Source organism: Calidris pugnax, unplaced genomic scaffold, assembly GCF_001431845.1.
Source record: "Calidris pugnax isolate Ruff unplaced genomic scaffold, ASM143184v1 scaffold70, whole genome shotgun sequence".
In the NCBI taxonomy this organism is placed as follows: Eukaryota; Metazoa; Chordata; class Aves; order Charadriiformes; family Scolopacidae; genus Calidris; species Calidris pugnax.
In genome coordinates this window covers 11,054,717-11,069,813 of record NW_015090862.1, presented here as the reverse complement: position 1 = coordinate 11,069,813, position 15,097 = coordinate 11,054,717, and positions in this window count along the sequence as shown.

Genomic DNA, 15,097 nt, shown 5'->3' with positions numbered 1-15,097 from the left:
TAAAAGTTCAGGAAGGGATGTTTAGGACAGACATGATGAACTTCAAATAAACCTAGGAGGCTACTCTTTTGCTTAGAAACCCAGCAATTTCACAGAACAAAGGAGACTCTGCTCCATCCTGGGAGCAGAAGGATCACACAGAGGGTGAGAATGAATACCTCTCTGTCCTGCCAAATTGCTTAGCCCAGCCCAGATAAAAATCAGTCCCTAAGACTTTTTATAAAGATCTCATTTCCACAAGATCCAAATGCTGCTTTCCTAAACACCATGAACATTCAAGCCTTAAAAAAAAACAATGGATGTTCTTTAGGAGATTAATTCTGTAGTTATCAAGAACAATTGCAGGAGATTTCAGGGGAGGTTTAGTTTTATGAGGAAAGCATCTTCCACCCTTCAATTTGTCAGGCTGAATTGGGAACTAAGCTTGTCTCCTACAGGGAAAAAGAAAATCTCCATGAAAAATATATTTTAAAAAGTTCAAAAATTTCACATTCAATTAAGAATATACTTTTTTCAACTGAAAGCGTAATGCAGTCACATTTTAATGTCCTGGATTTCTCTTTTTCTTTGTCTTGCTATGTTAAGTTCATATTGCCAGAAAAGTAGCTTTTAACTAAGCAACAGTTGGAGTCAAACTCTCTGGGAATTATTGTGTTTTTGTCTATGCTTGGTCCGACTCCTAACCAGACCACTTCCTCTAGTGGGAATCAAAGTCTTTTATGTCACAGGGTCACAAGCTACGACATATGTAAGCGCTCTGCAGGAATTCAGCAAAAGCATTTGCAAATAGAAAGGAGGGGAAAAATTGTTTCCATTAAGTCTTTTTCACTGACTCTTTAAAAATTCCTGCAAACAAATTCCACAGTCTGCTTCTTATTTGTGGACCGTAACACTGGCCTTTGCATTCTGCTTGTGTTACAAAATTCAGCTGTACCTAGATCAGAGAGGCCAACTCTGAAGAGCCAACGAAACAAGAGACCCAAATACAAACTCCTCTCCCCTTCTTCACTGTATTTATGCAGCAGCTGGATACCACTAATTCAAATGAGAGAAAAATGATGATTTAAGCTCTTTGTAAAATTTCATTTTAGAGAATAAGCACACACACAAAAGAGGGACAGGGAAAAGTCCAACTTCTACACAATGAAGTTTTAAAAACTCTAGCCTATAACAAATTTCAAAGAGTCTGGCCTTGCATTGACACCTGGGCTACTTAAACACAGACAACTATACGAAAAGTAGTATCTACATCCAAAGACAACAGTACTTAAACTTTAATTACTTTTAAAAAAATTATTTCAACCCTCCATCTGGAGTACAAGCATTCCTTTAAACTCATTTCATTAGACAAAAGACAAAAAGACAACAGAAGTGTTTTAAGGGCTTTTACCAAATGTCCCCTTGCCTGCTGTGTCCCTCCAGGCAGGCTCCTACTTCCAGGTCTGTTTTCAGTTAACTCAGTGACTGAGCTCCAGCAAAACATGCGTGCAATATGTTGCACCCTAACGCCTGCCTGACCAGTCTATACTCCATATGACCATCTTCAGGCCTCCAGCTCAAGGTGTGTCTTTCCACTCCTTCTCCTGCCTGCTAGCTTCTGAAAAATTGCACTTGTCCAATTGCTCCCCTGAGGGAGCATGATCATCTCAGGAAGTTCCACCTGACTGACCCAGACACTTTCTCCTCTAAGGAATATAATAAAAGTTCTGAACAAAGTAGTAAAAACCCAAATAGTCTTTCTTATAACGAAGGGTTTTTACAAGCTTCCTTCTCTTACTCACATGTTTATCTTCCTGGTTGCAACCTCTGTATTCAGGGCGAGGGCGCGATGGGCACCCTGAATGAATTGGTTGATCTCCCCATTCACACTTTGCCATGGGGAACCTTATGGACCCAGAGTGTTTTGTTTCAGGGAACAGTGCCCTTCCATCCACATTCTCCTTTCGTTACCCACCCTCGGGCACCTCGCTAGTAGGTGGCCAGTAGCTCCTCAGTATCCACCTCCTCATTGCAGAGATTTGCGTATTTGGCCGTCCAAGTACAGGAGGATAAGCTGAGAGAAACAGTACCTGTGACTGAGAAGCCTTTACAGCTTCTCATGCCTCCAGCAGCCTATGGAAACAAGTGCCCAGCACATATCCCTATGAGCACATGCCCTCAGCAGAACTTGAGAGTTCATCTTTGAGAGACAAAAACAATTAATCTAAATCAGATGTTAACAAGCAAACAGTTAGGAGGAAATGTGTCTGCCTCCTTGGTCCTCTCTCAAAGTGAGTGTCTAGTAATCCATAAATAGCTACACCTCCGTTTGAACAGTCTGCTTCAATTACTTTTCCCCAAAACAAAAATTTCAAAAGAAATCCTTTAACAGAGATAAGTCGTAGCTGCCTGCCTACAAACATTCCCCAAGTTTTTTGCCAAAGGACCTGCAGGAGCCACGCAGAAGCTGCTGTTACTATTTAGCGACTGAGATAAATTAGGAAGGATAAACAAAGTCATATTCTGAATTTGCATTTCAGGTTAAGACATACAGAATAAATGGGGCAAGTTTTTCAGTGGCAGCCATTCGATTCTGATGTTTGTTCTCTGTGATGACACTGTCCCTCAGGAGCTGTCACAAACTCAGATCAACTTCACACTGTGCCCCCATGCGATCTGTCCTGCATCAGCAAACCAACAAAGCACAAGGAATTCAGCAAACTGAAAAGAGCATGTAAATAAATAAAAAACGTTTTAATTAGGGTGAAACAGAAGCTCCAATTTAGCATGCTTTCCCCCCCAGCCCTGACCATCTCTATTATTACTATATAAACAACAGTAGGGAAGTAGAAAAAAAGTGTGATATCAGAAAATGACCAAAGAACGACCTATAACACCTTGTTTAGCTTTCATGCCTAGTTATCACATGAGGAATTATACCTGGTAGGGGTTGACAGCTCAGTTCAGCTCACCTTTACCACAATCTAAGCCAGCAGCAGTACTACACAGGTAGAAAAATCAGGAGTATAGTAATCCCCATGTCTCATTGCTACAAAGATGACTTCTTCGTAATACAGCCTTCTTAAAACTGTATATCGTGACTAAACACAAAGAGATAAAATAAAATGCCTATCAGGCTACTCTAAGCATTCGTATTGAGAACAAAGGGTTCCTTGCTGTCAGCTCAAACGCAGTCATCTCCCCTAGCCCTGAGGTGTGCCTTGACACAAGAAAGGTGCAAGGGCCCGTGGTTACACTTATGTGACTCACAGCGTGGCCAAGCACACAATGGATTTACAGCAGGCTGAAGGGAGGCAGGGACTTCAAAGGCTGAGCACCACAGCTCTCTGGGAGCTTTCCACTGTGCTTTGTAGCTGCTAGATTTTACAGGCATTATTTTTTTAAAGTAATCTCCCTGCTGAAAGCGGTTCTCAAGATTCATTTTCTTGCTGGTAACTATTTTACTTGTCACCAGTTCATGCATTATTAATATATATTATTTTTTATAATTTCTACATTATTTCTATAACTCAGAAAATATTACAGGCCTAATCACCCATCTGTAGGACAGGACCCAAATGACTGACAGACCATTGGTTTGTAGGTGGTTTTTTTTACCAGTATGAGCTTCAGTATAATCAATGAACTCACACCAACATAAAATCTATATTAAAGGTAAAGAACAAGGCCAGGGATAAGCAAATTCTATTCTGATTGATGAAGTTCATATACTTGCTGCCTCAGAAGCACAAGACAGCATACGCTACCTGTTCTACGGGTATAGAATATGCCAATTCTACAATAAATAATGCCAAGCACAGAGTGGATTATGCAAACCTGATAGTGGCACCCCACAGTGCTCCCTTAAAAACAGTGGGGTACGGTTTTGAAAGAATACTCCCTACACAAAGCACTAATGAGAAAATGTAAGCATTAGAAGATCGGTGTAAAAACCTTACTTTTATAGAAAGCACAAGTAGACAAAATAGAACCCTGTGTGCAAACTCAAAGCCAAAAATTATGTTACTAGAGTGTTATTTACAAGGCAATATGATACTCAAGCTGAGGAGATTCAGGGAAACTTGCAAAATCTTTATTCTACCTTCTTGCACCTCTGCGCAGTGCGCTGGGGTATCAACAAAAGGTAGCTGATTACAAACAAATGTCTACCATGTTCCATATTTACCGTGCCTCCACAAGGCTAAATATAGTTGCTGGCAGCAGAAGAAAGCCGTTATCGTAAGGGGGGGGGGGGAAATATTAAAAAAATAAATAAATCCAAGTAACCACTGGGGCAAGGTGACCGAATGTGGCTCCTTCAGACAGCAAAGAACATCTGGCTTGTCTCCACGGGTACGAGGATCAAGTGAGTCTGCCAAGAGGATTTGCCTCAGTGAGATCAGACTCTGCAGCAACAGACATGATTTTTCAGATGGTGGCTATAGAGTATAGTTAACATTCAAAAGCTCTAATATCATGGCTATAGGGCCCACAAGTACCAAAATTACTTCCCCGAGGGCTGATCTATGAAGAGTCAGGAGGCAAGTCCAACATAAGTCTGTCCCCATCCCCTCCCTAGCCCTGCAAGTCCCCCCAGGCACTCACTCCTCAAGAAGCAGCCTCGGAGGCTCTGGCAGTGCTACAAAAACTGGCTTTTAACTTTTACCATGGGAGCTACATCTACGTTGGATGCCAGCGTTTTTATTATGAAAAGAAGCAACAGAAAGGAAGTCAAGTCACCATGATATATCTGAGCTAAAATGGAACAGAATTTAAGACAACAAAGAAACAGTGCTGTCACAGCCTTAAGGCTTTCCTCTGCTGACTTCCAAAGGCTGGAGATGCACACAGCAGAGCCACTGAGCTTCTCTAGATATTACAAAAAACCCTTCTAATGAGAGGTGGTAGGAAGTCTCTTCAGAGAGGTCACTGCCAGCTCCCTCTGTAACAAGTTGTAACTTCGCTAGAACTGTAGAAAAGCCAATAATTCGTATGTCACCTCTATTTACATTAAAAAAAAACAGCAAGCCAACATTCAAAGATGGATCAATAAGCCATGCCTTTGTTTATCATTAAAAGAACAGACAGTATAACCATAACCCCTGCACCTCAGAAGGACACATGTCAACCTGAGATGGAGGAGCTCCTTGCTTTGTTATAAATCACGACCCACAATTTATTCCCTTAGCAGAGAAGTAGAGTGTGAAGTGGGGTGGTTAAAGACTTTTCTACCAGGCAGAGATATGGTAAGGTACCACAGCCTTATGGGACCCTCATACTGATGTAGCTGATAGCAAGCTTGTTACAAAACCAGCACACACCATTCCACAGTCATTACTGCATATTCCCAAGATTTTCAAAACATCTCCTAAGCTCCACAACTATGCAGCTATTAATATAGCCACAAACATACATGGTATAGGTCTTCTTGTGCTATCACACCCCTCTACAAACAGCCAGGCTGACAAGTCACTGGCAGTACCTGCTCAGAGAGGACTGCACTACAGTAAGCAGTAACAGTGCCCTCCCCTTGCCCCCACACCTTGGCAGCCCCAGGGAAGGGGCTGTGTCACCGCAGGGAATGTTGCTGCTCACTCAGCTCTGCCCATAAGCCTCTGGCCTTGCCACCATCTCCTAATGTTTAAAATCCCACCTGGCCTTCTTAAGAGAGGTGAAAAGTTTTATTCTTGCTTTGCTGCACAGTAGCTCTGGAGATTTCTATCGTTCATTTCCCCCCAAGAAAGTGAGTACCTGGCACAGCAAGAGCTCAAAACCACTCTTTTAACCTCACTGCTTTTTCCAGGGGACTCGAGACATGCACTACATCAGTCACTTCCAGTTTCCACTGCTCTTATGAGATACGGTAAAACTTAGGGTACATCCTAAAACAAAACACTGGAAATAACACAAGTTCAAAACAGGGATGCTGGACTTTAAAACACAGGTTCAGCTGAGTCTGCACTCTTTTGTTATTTGTATTGTTAAAGCACAGGGGAAGGTGGGAGGGAAAGTTGTGAAAACGTTAAGGGGGAACTCAGAGGAAAAGGCGAAGCTGGCAGTTAAATGACAGAAGTTAATTCTGCCAGATTTTCTGTAGGTGCAAAAGATTTTGTTCAGTTCTGGGAGAGCTGAGGTTTTGAGTTGTTTTTATTAACTCCTTCCCCAGCATATCAGGGCAGAGAAGCATTTGGAGCCCAAATGACTAAATTTATTTATTTATTTTATTACCAAAGCAAATCGAACTGACTTCCAAAAATCCAGGATAATATATTCTGCAGACATAAAAATCAATTTTTCTCCCCATTTTCGGTCATCTCTGCCAAGTTGCAATTCATTGCAGATTTTTTGCATCTGCATTTTAAATCCTCAAACATAAGTGTTCATATTGCAAGGGAATAGACTTCAGAGCTACAGAGTGATACAAAGAGCCATGGCATTTCTGTTACGAGCGACAAAGTGTAGATCTTTTTGTTACAGGCACAATCTTCCATGTAATATTTCTGTATCGCTCTGCAGCAGGGCAAGCGCTAGTCTCCCAGCAAGTAGCTGGGTTCTTCATTTCACCTATATTTTCTCAACTACTTGCTAAAGCAGTGAACCAGATTAAGCTGGTTTGCACTGCCTATGACAGGATATTAGCTATTGAAAGGCTGCATACATTAACTGCCAGAGCAGATGAGTGCTTTAACACTTACAAATCACAGGAGGGGAAGAATAGAGAAAGACGAGATCATTCATGTGCTCCTCGTTTAGATATGCTGATAGCTTATCAGCTCACCACAGACAAGCCAGATGTGGAGATGAGCAGAATTCAAGTATAAAAAAAAAATCAACACAAAACACAACACAACCTGTCTGCGAGTGCGGGAGGCGCATACCGCAGGAGTGCAGACGAGAGTGCTCTCAGAGGTGCTTAGCTTCAGTGCTACAGAAGTTCCAGCTGCCAAAAACCTCTATCATGTATGGAAATTAAATTTCAATCCCCTGGTGAAAAAACATAGGAGGGTCAGGGCAGGCACAACTTCCTTTATTCAGTGCAGGCAGAGAGTTTGTCTTGTTACTCACATTCCTTAATGGCAATCTATTACTGTAGAAATGACATGAATTCTGCTTAATCCCCATTTTGCTGCATATTGCTATTTGCTCACACAGGAATTTCCATTTGTTTCAGCCTTCCACGAGGTTATTCAAGGGACAGTGCAAAAACATAAAGGAGGGCTAAGAGATTATTCTTTCAGAAGCTCCACTACAGTAGGAGAAAATAAAATCTGTATTGCCTTTATGGACTAGATAAAGGCTGAAGTTTCCCATACACCCCTAGTGTTTGTTTAAATGAGTACAGTAAATTTACATTTGAGGAAACACATTTATTTCTGTATATAAACAGAAGGATGAAAGATTAAGGACAGCTGTGCATCCGTTTATCCATAACATATACACTATTATCTGACTTGGGGCAAACAGACATTTTAACCTCTCCTTCAGCACCTGATGTATTGTGTCTTTCACACTCACGCACCATCCTGCGGCTGCTCACAGACCATAATGCTGCCTGGGCAAGTGGTCAGGAATGGGACCATTCACATTACACTGAAGGCGGTATTTCAAGCACTAAAATGCTTTTGCACAGCACAAAAAAAACCCCAACCCACAACAATAAGAGACACAAATTTCTTTAAAGTCTTCTTGAAAGGCTAAGGGACTTGGGTCTTTTTTGTCTTGAGAAGACTGAGGGGGGATCCGATCAATGCTTATAAATACTTAACAGGTGGGTGTCAAGAGGATGTGGCCAGTCTTTTTTCAGTGGTGCCCAGTGACAGGACAAGAAAAAAATGGGTACAAACTTGAACATAAGAAGTTTCACCTAAACTTCCTTCCTTTGAGGGTGGCAGAGCTCTGGAACAGGCTACCCAGAGATGGTGGAGTCTCCTTCTCTGGAGCCATTCAAAACCTGCCTGGACATGTTCCTGTGCAACCTGCTCTGGGTGGACCTGCTTTGGCAGAGGGGTTGGACTAGATGATCTCCAGAGGTCCCTTCCAACCCGGTATCATTCTGTGATTCTGTAAAGTCAATGGAAAGGGGGAAGACTTGGAATTTGCTAGGATTAGACTCAATTGTGTCTGTTTAATAAATTAATCAAAGTGACTCAATTAATTTATTAAAAAGTGAAAGATGTAGCTGTCAGAGCCACTGTGACTTCCTGCAAGCAATCAGAATCTGAGTGGTTTTCATCTTACTTCCCTAGTCCTGATACTGATGTCCATGGGGAAAACCGGCTCTGGATCCTGAAGACCTGAGCAAGTCTGCTACCACCTAGCAATAGTGAGAGCATAAAACATTCAGCTTGGCCTTCCAAAAGAATGTTCCATGAGTACAGGAGGCTCAGAAAGGTGACCAAGGAGTATAATTAAATACACAGAAACTCCAGAGATGCCGGCAGCCAGGACCACCCTTCATATCACTTTTCTCAAGGGCTGATCCACACATAAGATGTTCAGACATTTACAGCCACAGCAATTTAATCACCACTGACTACCACAGCATCAGTAAGCGTTTCTCTGATACTTGTTCATTAAAATAGGTAGACTTGGCTGGACCAGAATAATTCACAACTTTCTGATCCATTGCAGTTAAAAAGAGTATTTAATGCTAGGGGGGATGAATTACTCTACTTCAATACTTTCTAATATAAGACTTCAGGAATCACTACAATAAAGTCTTACTTTTAACTATGAAAAGGACTAATGAAAGTTGGAACAAAGCATTTCCCTTCAGATGCAGTTTATTTAAAGTTTGAATGTTTGTGGATTGTTTTTTTAAATTTTAGGTCAATCATAAATAAGATTTTTTTTTTTTTTTTTTTTGCAGTCAAATATTAACACAGTTCTAATAGCCAAATTGATGTAAAAACAGTGTGTAAGTCATCCCTGACAAGGTAAAGAATGACAGCATGTCCTTCTAACAGAGATCTGGGGCGGGGGGGGTGGGGGGGGCAAGTCCCAGAAATCTCTAAATAGGGAGAAGGCAGGCAATTAATTCCACATTTCCCCCAAAAAATTTTTTTGAGTGTGCTGGTTGGGCTATTAAAAACACAGTTATTTATAGAAACCTGTAGGACTCATGTGAAAGGAGACCTTGTTAGAAGGAGAAGTACTCATTTTGGACTGGCCAAGTATAATGTGCTTTTATACCTGCAGGGCATTTCCTTAGGGTAGAGCCAACATATTAGAATGCAGATTTCTGCGGTATACAGTCTCCTTCTCCCATATTTCTGGATGTCAGTCTTCCCGAGGGAGGAAGAGGATAACTGAGACCTACAAAAATCAAAACATGGAGGCACTGACTGACTACCTCCCCTTCAAGAAGAGGGGAGAGATATATATACACACACACCCCATGTATACCTGATTGTATGTCTTACAAGCAAACACTTTCTGTCTCTCTTTGAGGGAAAAGACTGCACGCATGTGTGTGAGATCCTTGAGTTTTGTCCTAGTGCTTTTATTTTTCCTCCTCCTTATATATTCAATTTTTTGGTAGCTGGCATTTTTTAAAATGGTTACTTTAGATATAACTTTTTTTTCCCCCCAATACAATTTAAAAGTAGAAGAAAACATACCATGCTTCATTTCTATAAAATACATGCATGCTTCCTAGGAACTGTTACCTAAGTATATGGGTCTAAACTTGTAAAAGGGGTAGGCTTGCAGTTTTGTTAGCTGACACCTTGTAAAACCCTGCTCAATACAGAAGGGACAAGCTCAAAATTCCAGCTTGATTTTGTCGGCGAGACAAACCCTTCCACAAACCACCAGAGTGAAACAGCAGCTTTTCTTTGTTCACTAGATTTTACAATGCTGCCAAAGAACAGATACAGATACTGCATGAGGATGCTGGGGGACAACACTGTGACCAGAAAAACGTGCTGCACCAAGGAGCACAGGGAGGGGAGGCCGCCCCAGCAAAATGGTGAACCTGCATCTGGCTGGATATCGTGTTTTAGAGCATTTCTAGGTTTCTCAATCCTGAGCAGAAAAGCAGATGCAAATCACAATAAGTTCTTTATTGCCCATTAGCACTCCTAAAAATCTCAACTAGCAACCAAGGAAGCAGTAATCTCAAGTGTCAGCAGGCACTGACAACAAGGTTCTCTCATGCAGTCCTGCACAATTATTAACACACAAAACTTTCAGGCTTGGGAAGTAAATCATCATTAATCAATGACACGGAACCTCCAAATACTTTTGCACTGTTACAGTCATATACTGTGTCACACCATTACTTTTAGCCACTTTATCTCCTGGATCATTTTTTTCTTCCCTTGGCAATTATAATGCCAGTAATTACTATATGAAGTCATACTTCTTTAAAAGCATAATTGCAACTTCCACTCCCAGCTAACACAAGGTAACAATCATTCATGTGATGAACCTTGTCATTCAATGTTGATGTTATTGAGCCCGGAGAGCAAGTGACAAACAGTCCAAGGAAATACTTGCACTATGGATTTTATCACCAAATCAAAAAGTTATTTTTTTCTGCCTGGGAACGTACAATTATTTAGTATTCATATTACAGTGCAGTCCCATCCCAGGCTGATTTAAAGCCTGCATTATAATTGCTAATGATTACTCATGAAAAAGAAACTATTATATGTAAAAACTGCAATCAGTGCTAATCTATTCACCTATCCATTTTATACTGATACATTTTCTAAACAAAGCTCTGCCTGAATTGCTTATAATTAGCTTCTATTCTTACATTTTTAATTGCTCTTCTTTTCCCCCTCCCATTTTCAAACAGCACATTTTACGTATTTTCAGACTTTTTTTTAATAAAAAGACTTGAACTGATTTTTTATGACTGAAAACCTGACACTATACAATTTCAAGTTTTAAAATAACTCCTATGTTGTCAAATACTAAATGCCTAAGCAGTGTTTCATGAAATAAATATTTTAAAACAGGATCAGGATTTCAAGCACAGAATCAGTCTATATAGTCTGAGAGCATGTAAGAGTTACAGTACTAAGGGAGAAGAGATGGCCTAGCTGCCATTTTATTTAACATTTTTTCAAAAGCCAAGTGCATTTTGCCCCTCATCTGCAGGCTGTCAAGAGCCTGGTAATCAAGAGACATTTGGCACTCCAGCTGGGAAAAACACTGCATTTAAGGGTCTCTCTTCTGAGACTCTAGTGCTGTTACGCCAGCTCTAGTACACATGGTATTGGAGATGCTCTTCCCATTCCACTGTCCTTCAGATACCTGAGCTGCATTGCCTGGAAAGACAACTAGAAAAGCTCACTTGTAGGAGCCAACACATCACCCTCTGCAGTGTGTAGCTTAAGTTCCCCTAGATATTATTAGATAATGTGTCTTGCTTACAAGTAACCCCCTATCAAAGTGACACTTAGAGAAAGTGGAATTCAAATTGTAATTCCCATTCTGGTGTTTTCTTCTTCCCACTATATGAAAATCAATCCTACCTTATATACAGAATAATATCTTATCTCTGGTCCTCAGAGGGTGAGAAGGAATGCATTTGGCTTTAGCTACAGGCTGAAGAGAGCAGCTTGTTTCTGAGTGTTCTCTGCCAAAGCTCTTGCACACAAAAAGTTACATAAAAGCAGACCTATTTCTGTGCATTTGACTTGTGGAAAAGCCACTGATTTAACAAACTGTTCCTCTGCTAAAGCACTTATAAGTGGCATTTGCTAATGCTTGTCTCTACATCATTTTCAGCGGCTGTTGGATCAGACTCTGCAAGAGTCCTTCACCACCAGTTTCATGCAATTTGCGAAGTGTTGCACTAATCAGTGGATGCTTTAATTTTCATAAATACAGAAAAGCTCCTGAGCACTAGTGCTACAGCGACTGGAGAAACTCATGCCAAAGTATTTTATTCCTTTCAGAAGCCCTAGATTTTGAAGCACAATAGAAAAGGCAGAGTGCATAACCTGCATGAGTCTGGATCATGAAAGATTCGGAGCTACAAGTGACCAAATTCACAGTATATGTCTACTTTCCAGAACAGCTTGAAAATCTGATTGAGTCTTGATTTCTAGTCAAGCCATACAACACCGTAAACTGTTTTCCTTCCCACCTGTACTTTCAAACTCTTATCAACTTTGCAGGATTTGCACATATGCATCAAGTGCATTCATGATGAAATCATGCATACAAATATATAATCACACACATTCTATTTCCAGTTAAATGTCCCAGCAGAGTGTCTATGTTTTGCCTTCAAGGCAGAACTACCTGATACCTCTAGGAAAAGTCCTTTAAGATTTGCTGGCCTCACTGTTGACCAGGTTAGGCTTACAAAGCACAATTTACCACATCCTTAGAATTGCTCGAGCATATACTTGCAACACATCCAAGGACCCCTGCCAGCCGGAACAGTGAAGAAGAGTGTGCTGCCTGCCAAGTCCTCTTTACCTCTAGACTCACTATGGTCAGGACCAGAGAAGGACATTATCTTAGATGAATTTATAGGAAACCAATAACATTGCAGTGGTGTACAGAAGGGAGGAGAAAATGAAATCTGGCTAACAGAATTTTCCAGATTCTACTTTTTTCATTCAATATCCCCTGTACTAGGTCTGGCTGGGATAGAGTTAACTTTACTGATAGCAGCCCATGTAGTACTTGCATTTGTGGCTAAAATAGCCCTGATAATGCACCAGCATTGTGGCTATTGCTGAGCAGCACTCACACAGCAGTAAGGCTTTCTCTCCAACCTCAGTCCCTCTCCCCAAAGGCCAGTAGGCTGGTGGAAGGCAGATGTCTTCCTAAGCAACTGTTGCACATACTGAGGTGCTGCTTCCCAGGAAGTGGCCGGGCAGGTTAACAGCACCTCTAATTCAGTGAAAATACATTTGCTGTACTTACACTAATATAACTTACGCGGACACTTTTATTCAGGTTGATAGTGATATTTCAGTTTACTTTAAAAAAATCCTCATCATTAACAGAAACAAACTTGTACCACATTTGTACATTATGGAGGCAAATTGCTGATGTCAGCATCGCCTGGCATTATGTTAGCTCTATAGGCAAAATTTATGAGCATACTTTACTTCTTCCCATATGTTTAATACTTCCCACACACAGTTTCATTTTTGTTTCATAAAGGACAAGTGAACGACTCTTTTTTGCTGTAGTTCAGGATCAGAGCAGCATTTAGGAAACTTAAGGTAGGTGAGAAATTGAGCTGAAAAACAACTCCTGACTGGCATATGACAAATCAGTGAAAAAAACAACAAATTTTGATCACTGCAATGAAAACTAACCAACACAAGCTCTCAAAGTGCTTTGCCTTATTATTGTATGATACCCATTCTTAATTACTGTTTGAGGTACACTGCCTTAGTATCTTTTGGAGGCCACTGATTAGATAATTAGTTTTATTAGCTATCAGTAAAGCAGCATATATTTTTGCCATGCAGAAATTTTACACGCACTTGCTGCAGTAAATGAGAATGCTATGTTCATATGAAAGATCTGAGAGAAAAATTTACAGATCCTGCAGGAATTAAAACAATAGTGCATCTGCTAAACACTGATTATGACATGATTGTTAGCGTGCTGACACTTATGGGTGGAAAAAACTAGCTGGCATAAAATGCATACTTCTCCACAGTTGGTGCTTTTCTGTGCCAAAATATACTTCTAAATGAAGCAGTGATTTGGATATCTGAAATTAGTGACAGATTTCAAGGCTCCAAGTTGCCTTATACCACACGGGGCAGCTGCTGAGAAATCTCGGAAACAATAACGTTCTTGCAAATCCACTAGCAGTGTGGAGTTAGGCAGTCACAGAACATCTTAGCAACTCAACTGATGTCAATTTTCTAGTTTAATCCTAACACGAATTTGTTAACCAATCATCTGTGCACAAGAAAGCAGCTCTGGGCTGGATATTTTTGTCAGATGCTGTAGTTTATCCTGTGTTGCTGTAGCATAATGACTTTTCATACTGATAGAAGAACAAACCAGTGCTTTAATTTTGAAAGTGTTATTACTTATGTATCTAATTTTCATGAATTTAAGTAGAAAGCATAATTTAATGCTGAAGCTATGCATTTTTCTTCAGATTTATTCTTATTGCATATGGTGACTACAGAATAGAAAATGTACGATCGGTTCTAGTTGTAAAGTCATACAACCAAGTTTAACTGAATTGCATCCAAAAGTTACAGATGCAAAAATTCTAAAATAAGTTTGTATAACTAAGTACCTTTTATATCTTCAGCTTCCACCAAATCCCAAACTTAACTAGTTAATAGTTAACACTTCCTCGTGTTTTATAATCAGTTCTGCAACTAAGAAACAATTTCTGACTGTAAAAAATTGACTTAATTTTTCAGAACTCACTGAAGTAATTCTTAGGCGTGCATCGTATGAATTAGGTAGTAGTTTATATATTAAAACCAACATCAGTCTCAAGTCAGGTGACAATCACATACAAAACTAAAGCATAAGTACCATGCAGGGCAACTCAAGAAGCAGGTGCAACAAGAGGAGGGCAGGTATACCTCTATATAATAGACATTTTTTAAAAAATACAACAGTTTTCACATTTTAACGAGAACAGTACAGCTCACTATATTAGCTTCCAAAGGAATTGTTTTACTTTTACATGTAACAAATAAACAAAGACATAATAGATACACAGGTAAAACTGAGTCAACGCTATAAAGGGAATGAGTCATAAATGTTCCATATATCCTTTAAATATAAATCGTGAACAGAACCCGGTAGCTGCAATTTTGAAGCAGGAATTGCTACATAGTGAGATACAACATTTAATACATAACTGTGCTATTATGCAACTAGTTTTATTTTTGAGGAATACATGCATGTTTTTGCTAGAAACCAACACGATTTTTTTTATATTTCTGTTCAACATATAAACCTATAAAAGGCAAAAAAAACCCCTATTAACAATTCTTGTAATGTTATCAAAACTGACTTATTTACCTCTTTTTTGTTTTCCAGTCCTTGTTCAATCTGATGGTGAATGCTGTATATCTAATCATAATCCTGCTGTTATCACAGCTGTTATGTGCTTTATTTTTGATGACTCAAAGACAGATGTCCCAAAATTGCCCTA